Here is a 7,883-nt window from a genome sequence, read left to right on the forward strand (position 1 = left end):
TGTACACAGCGTGCGCCGGCAATTAGGGCTGCTCTCCGCAGACACAACTCAGGAGGGTTTTGTGCCCTACTTCACATTGTTTTCAGGCCATCCAGGCCAGGCTGTATCGTTGTCCTGCTTTCAGAGGAAGGTATGCCCCTCACTTTTTCAAGAATCAGATCCTGAGGTAACCTGCCTTATGGGGTTAGTTTGGAGAAACAGGACAACTTTCTGTCTTTTCTAATGGCAAGTAACTTATTATAGCACATTGCTTCTTTAAGACTTGTTTGTGCACAAATGTGCACTGGCATAATCAAAATGCTAAAAACTACTGTGTGGACTTCTTTTTTTTTTGGTGAAATTAGTAATAGTTTATTGTTGTTCAATTTAAATGTATTCCTAGTCAATTTTAGATATACTGAAGTAGTCCAAGGTTGGAATGAACATAGAAACGTGCATGTGGATTTTTGCACCAGTTTTATTTACACTGATTAAAGCCAAAACAAAACAACTCTACTTCAGATGCTTTCTGTTTAATGTAGACAATATGCAAGGCATCATGATCCTTTTCAGACTACAGATGGAGTTATCACAGTTCAGGCTTGAACCAAAGAAGAACTGTCTTCTGAGAATTATGACTCCTGAATAGTTATTTTGCTGTTCTGGCATAGGAAAGTAATAATTGCATACTTGACAGGACAGGCTCATTCTCGATAGAAGCGAAAGTTGATTTTTCTTTTTCTTTCTCCAGAAGTTTAAAAGGTAGTTGATCCAAGGAAATGCCTTTTTTCTGTATTCATCAGTGCAAAGGAGGATTTTTCACTAGTGAATAATAATCTACTTTTGAGAAAAGCTTTTGTATTACAGTGTTTCCTTTTATCTGCCTCTGTTCCAATTTCCCTTTTCAGAAAGTTATCCTCACTGCCCATTATCTATGTACCACTCTAGACTTATGGACTTGTTATGGAAAACTTACACATATTATCATTTATTTTCATGCCTGAGGCTCTTTCTGGGCATCATTCCAGAATCTGTGTAAGTGCTTTCAGGAGAGCTGTACCATTTTGTTGTCTGTCATTACTACAGAATTTATCTTTAACTGTTTGTCAAAAGCTTAAACTGTCCCTGAGCATAAATGTGGCTTTTCAAGGTAGGCTTTCTCCTGGCATTATCCAGGTTTGCAGTTTGTACCCACAAGAGGAACAGTGTATTTCTCCCTGTCACACACAATTGTTATGTATCATCATTCACTTTGTTTTATAACTCCCAAAAGTGTGCCAAGTGATTTAGAGAGAAATTAGAAAGCTATGGCCCGAGCTTGGCCTGAAGTATGAGCCTGCTACAAAATGTGAAACAGAATAAGTGTTGCTGGCTTTGGAACAAGAGTCTGACTTTTGTGGCTGCACTGGCATTTGACAGTGGAAAAACAAGTAAGTAGGAATAAAAATGGTCCTGCCTCAGCGACATGTAAAGAGAATGTTTTTCATCTGCTCTGAATTCCCACTCTCTTCATTTGTATCAGTAACATAATTGGAAGTATTATTTAGAGTTGTCTACAAAAGGATAAATTATAAATGTTAATCTTGTTTGCTTTGTAAAATGATTGATTAAGCTGCATTAAACAATCTGTGGATGTTCTTACTCAGCTTTTTAGTAATATTACTTCGAATTAACCAAGTTCTCTTTGAAAGTGAAATGGGTATTTAAGCATATTGATTGTTGCAGTTGATATGAAATAACTCATTGTTGCAGAAAGCTCTCCATCTCAAAGAAAGAGAAATATTCTTCACAGTTGGATTGTTAAGAACTTTATCTTTTTAAATTTGGGGAAATTTTCTTCTAGGTATAGGAAAATTAACTGTGTCTTATGTTTCTTTTTGAAAGCAATCTAAGGTTTTCTAAAGGCAAACTCTATTTGTGTTGCAGGGCAAAACCGGGAATTGCCTGAATGGTGAAACAATCAAATATTCCATCCATTGCTCTGCTGCCTGAGGCTGAACTCTCTTGTTTGTATTTTTCTTTTTTTTTTTCATTCTGAAGACAAATAACTTCTTCCTAGAGATACATTCAAGCACTTTGTTCACTGTGATTTGTTGATTTGACTTTCTCAATCTGTAATTGGTCACAGAAGTCAAAACTTTTCAGGAGCACAAATGAAATTTCAGGACAAGGGATCCTTTGGCAAAATCTCTTGAAGTTGAGGTATTCCACAGAAGAAGAAATCATATCTCTCCTATGTTTTTTGTGTCAGCACATGTTTCTACAAGACCAAGGGGCACTTGGAACTAAAATTCACAGTCTCCAAATAGTATTCCTGGTTTTAACCATCTAGGTTTGACTTGGCTGTTTTCACAGTGTGCACCATTGCAGGGGCTGGAGTCTGAACTTTTGTACCACTTCCATTTCTATACAATTTGGGGTTTTTTATATAAGTCTCTGTATTTCTAAGTCAGCTTGAGCCCAAACTCTGTTTAAATTAAAGCCTGTTTTTTAGTCCACTGCTGTCATGAGCCTGTACAAAAAAAAGTGTATCTCCTCTAACCAAAAAGGGTCTGTCTTTTCTGTAGGAACTGAAGATTCGCTTGCTAACATTTTCTGGTCTGTGTTTCATCTTTTCCTGTGCAATGTTAATACTTTTAAGTAGAAATCAAAGCCTTAATGAGGGGAAGGTTATTTTGTTGTCCATCATTTTCCAACCTCTTTTTACCAGCTGGAAATTGCCCATAACATGAAATCTGTCATCCCAGTCTCAATAATTTGTTGGTATTTTAGTGACATATAACAGGATCCTTTTGCTGTGAATTTTCAATAAAAAGAGTCACCCATTTTTGAAACGGTAATCAGTAGGTTGGACAAAACAAAGATATGAGGTGGGAAGGGATTTAGGTTGAGTACATCTCAACTTAAAGGGAGAGAGAAAGATTGAGATCTACTTGAGAAGGACTGTGCACATTCTTTGCACTGTGATCACTGGATGGGTGTGGGAAGTAGGTGGAATAGATAACTTTGTGCAAGTCTTTCTGCTTAAATTGAAAAAGAGCTTTGAGGAGTAGCTTATAGTAGATACTGCAGTGTGAGGTGATTAAAGGGGACTCTTGCTTGGGGAAGATGACCCCAAGGGTCATTGCATTACTAAAACTACGCATTGGATCTCTTGATTCGGATTCAGTGTCGAATTTCAAAACATTTCAAGGCCATCCTGTCTCTAAACATGCTCTCCTATTCCACCTTCCCCATGCTTTAGTGTAAGTAGATATATGTTTTTACGTACTTTGTATACTATATATAGACACACACACACACACACACACACACACAGTCTGTGTATACCACAAGCTGCTGTTGCTATTCCTCTCCTGGGACTGTTCTGCCAATTTGTGTTGTGCTTTTCTAATATATAAGTACAAGGCTGGAATGGAAGAAACTGATTTTCATTCATGACCTCAACTAATATTTGAACTTACATTTTTCAGGGGTGAAAGGCTAATTCCCTAATCCTGCATAACCCTATGACTAATCCTTTTCAAGATGGAAACCGGAGCCAGAAGAACATAATTGGTTTATATTATTAGAGAGAGCTACCACAATCCCTTGTTTATGTAGCATTCAGGTGCTGTTATCTCTGTCCTTCAGCTTGTTTTTTGCAAACAGCTGCTAGTTTTGTCACAGCCAGAAGACCTAGACGGGCTGGGGAGGAAGTGATGCACTGGCAATCAGGAGGCTCTGAAGTCCTGGTGGTGACTGTCCCATGAATCTATCATGGGACTGACTAACAAACTAATTTTGTTTCTTTGTCTCTTTTGTCACTTTAAAATGAGGCTAAGGAAAGTCTGTTATGTACTTCTTGAACAAATTGAGAGTTAATTTGTTAATGTTTTAAAATAAATTTAATTTTGCTATGCAGCTTATTGTCTTTTGTTGAAGTTAATGCAAAGCTGTCACGAATGGTCTAAGCTGCATAAAAACAAGCCTGTAGCTCTCTGCCAATAGCAGCAGTAACAGATGGTCTGCTTCACAGGGTTGACCATGCATTCAACATGAGCTGAAATCTGGAACCAAGGAATAATTTGGTTTGGTGGATCAAATGAGTTCAAAACTTAAATACAACTTTTTTTATAAAGATGGGTGTCAGGTTTAATATTTCAGCACCAGTTTCCGCCAGTGTTGTGCCCAAGACAATATGAATTGTGCTGTCTTGAGCTTTCTCGTGGTGTCCAGGTATCGACTGAGATGTGAGGTATCACCTGAGATCAGTCAGGTGGCTGATGCAATACACACAAAACACAGTTACAACTGCCTTTTTTCCCAAAGGAGTGGAAGTCTGGTTCCTCTAGCCAGCTCTCGATTTTCACAAAATGTCTGAAAGTATAACAACCTCAAACCTTGAGGCCAGAACTCAAATCTGGTGCATTTTAGCAAAAGTTTAAAAGTTGTTGGGAGGGGCTAACAAGAGGCCAGACATGTTAATAGAAGGTTTTTATCTAATCTTATTAGATAATATTAATTTTCTTAATGAATTATGTTTATCTTAAGTCCAATTTTCATGGGAAGTTTAGGTTGTAGGGGTTCTGTAATGGGACACTTCCATCAAGACTACCAAGTGCTGTATCCACTTCTTGTTCCTCTCATGTATGTTCTTCTATGCTAGGGAAATAAGAACTGGGACTGGAGCTGGAACATGGTGGACCCCTGGAAATAAAATATGAGTCAGACTTGGTGATTACTTGATTAGAATATATAATTTTCTGATAACCACCATCACGCCAACCAAATTATGTCCTGAGCTGAATTTGTTTTTCCACTGTTACCTGTGATTCATAGGTAGTGGGTTGACCCTGGCTGGATGCCAAACACCCACCAAAGCCTCTCTATTGCTCTTCTCCAAGCTGGACAGAGGAGAGAACATATAATGGATGGTTCATTAGTTGAGGTAAGGACCAAGAGAGATCACTCACCAGTTAGGATCACGGGAAAGATAGACTCAAATTTGGGATATTATCTGAATGCATTACTAACAAAATCAGAGCAGAACAATGAGAAGCAAAAACAGATTTTAAAACACCTTCCTCCCACCCCCTCCTCCTTCCCAGCTCTACCTCCTGGCCCCCAACAGCATACAGAGAAGCAAATGGGAGTTATGGTCACTTCATCACACATTGTTCCTGCCCCTGCTCAGGGAGAGGAGTCCTTCCAGTGCTAGTCCTTCCAGCATGGGGTCCCTCCCATGGGAGACAATTCTCCATGAACTTCTCCAGTGTGAGTCCATCCAATGGGCAACAGCTCTCCACAAACTGTTGCAATGCGGATCACTCTTCCATGGGGTGCAGTCCTTCAAGGACAGGCTGCTCCAGTGTGGGTCTCCCACAGGGTACAAATCCTACCAGGAAACCAGCTCCAGCATGGGCTCCTCTCTCCATGGATCTGCAGGTCCCTGCCAGGAGCTTGCTCCACCAAGGGTCTTCCATGGCTTCGCAGCCTCCTCTCAGGGATCCACCTGCTCCTCCATGTGCTGCAGGGACACAGCTGCCTCACCATGGGCTGCACCAAGGGCTGCAGGGCCATCTCAGCTCCTGTGCCTAGAGCACCTCCTGCCCCTCCTTCTGTGCTGACCCTGGGGTCTGCAGGGCTGCTTGTGTCACATTTTCTCACTCTGGTCTTCTCTGGCCACAATTACATCTGTGCAATAACACCTTTTGTTTTTTCTTTTTTTTTCCTTTTCTTTTTTTTCTTTTTTTTTTTTTTTCTTAAATATGTTATCATAGAGGTGTTACCATCATTTCTAATTGGTCAAGTCCTGGCCAGTGGCACATCTCTCTTGGAGCTGGCTGGCACTGGCTCTGCTGCATATGGGAGGAAACTTGCAGCAGCTTCTCACAGAAGCCACCCCTGTAGCCCCTGCTACCAAAACATGGCCATGCAAACCCAATGCTGCAAGTCTGGCCCTTTGACTTTGATAATCAACAGGACCACCAGTGAGTCAGCAGGAGCTGATTTTGTGGTGCCATTCAATTGCAATGTAAGATGGATCATGTCTCTCAGGATTGGGAGACAGAACAATAGATCATGGTGTAAATTGAAACTTATTGTCTGGATTCATTGCTTTGCCAGAATAACAAAAGCTGACCCACTGAATAATCTACCACCTGAGGTATAGCTGCTGTTTAGGGGCAATGCTATGTCTGTCTTCAGTGGCAAACAACATAAAGGCTAAACATCACTTCAGTTACTCTAGTAGTGTTTAGAAGGGAAACATTATTGTAATAGATGAGGCGGTGCAGTGCTCTTCATTGAAGAGCAGTGATGGTCTTCATTCCAGGTGAATTTCATCTATTAAAGTTGTTGGGGTGGTTTTATGTGTATTAAATCATTCACTGCACTGGAGTCTTCTTCTACTGAACATTAAAATATACATCTAGCTTAGGATTTTATTGTGTCAGTTTCAGAAAGAGTTCAAAAGAATTTCCAACTACTTTTTCATCTGGGGTGCAGTAATAATCACACTTTTCTTCTGGCACTCTCCTAGCACAAAGGACAAAATCATATAGGACAAAGCTATATTTATAGTAAATGTTAACTATTCATGCATTGACTGGAATTCATTAACTGTACAAAACGCCTGGAGGTATGTTTGTGGAAGTAGCTCAGGATTGTTTTTTAACTCAGTATGATTATTAGCTCAAACAATAAGGAAGTAAATACTGCCAGAGTTGGTATTGCTGGCATGCAGGATATGACTTAAAGCAGAACAACAAATGAAGAATTCAGGAAGCAATTTAGAACATGCTGTGGTGGCATTATGTTTAAAACTAACATAAAGGAAAGGAGCGTATCTAGATTTATGAAGCGAAACTTGGTTGGCAGGAGATGAGGGCTGCATGGATTACAGGGAAATGGTACAGGCCATGGATGACAATTTGGAAAGAAAGACATGACAAAAAGGGCCTTTTTTTCCTAGTTTTGAATTTGAATTAGTACATTACTGAAAATAGGACACTTGAAAAATGAACCGCATCATAAAGGGTTAGGCAATTCAAACTATCATACTTTTAAGCTTTCACAGAAGGGAAGAAAAACCAAAGCCAATTCCAATTTTTAAGGTTCAGGTCTCTAAAGTAGAATATAAAGAACAATAGAATATGTAGTCTTTTTCACTAAAAATCTCAGGGGAGCCACATTAAAAAACTGAGCAGTACACCACTGAGATATGCAAATCGACAATTGACAATTCTCTTGGCAGGAGAACCCTAATAACCTTTTCCCCACCTGTTGGTGTGGGCAAAACTTGATCCACTTATCGAAGAGATCTGTCCATTAGAGATAGCAAGTGGTCATCCAAAACTATTTTTCTTTTCACTTCCATTGGACTGATTTTTGTCCTCTCCACACTAAGTGGAGAAAAATTCCTTTGTGTGCTGTAAGGGTGTCTGCATGGTCTAAGGACAATGAGCACATAGGGGTCTTTTTATTCTCATTTCCAGTCATAAACCCCGACCGGTCACTCTCAGAACAGACATTTCAGGGAAGTAGCTTTCTATTGAACCATGAAAAGTCAGTTCAGTGTGAGGAGTAAGAAGAGGATGAGATACACTCTACCACTCTGCTAAGGTGGCATTCACAATAGTCACAGAGTGGAGAGAGGGTCATCTCTGCAAGTCTGGGGAAATTGCCATTTTAGTCAGCATTAGAACTTGAGGAAAGCTCATACATTTTCAAGAAGAATAGAAGCTATGGACAGGGTTGTCCTATAGCTTTGGAGATGACATGATATTAGCCTAAAATTTGGGTCCAAGCTGCTCAATTCCATAGGATACATCAGCAACAGCAGGGCATGGTGGGGTTTGGATATCTTCTTGAGGGTCTATAGCAGAAGGGTTGGTGAGCTTTGAGATTACTTAGTGTATGTT

The sequence above is a fragment of the Lichenostomus cassidix genome, chromosome 1 (assembly GCF_008360975.1).
Source record: "Lichenostomus cassidix isolate B80296 chromosome 1, HeHo_3.0, whole genome shotgun sequence".
Taxonomy (NCBI): Eukaryota; Metazoa; Chordata; class Aves; order Passeriformes; family Meliphagidae; genus Lichenostomus; species Lichenostomus cassidix.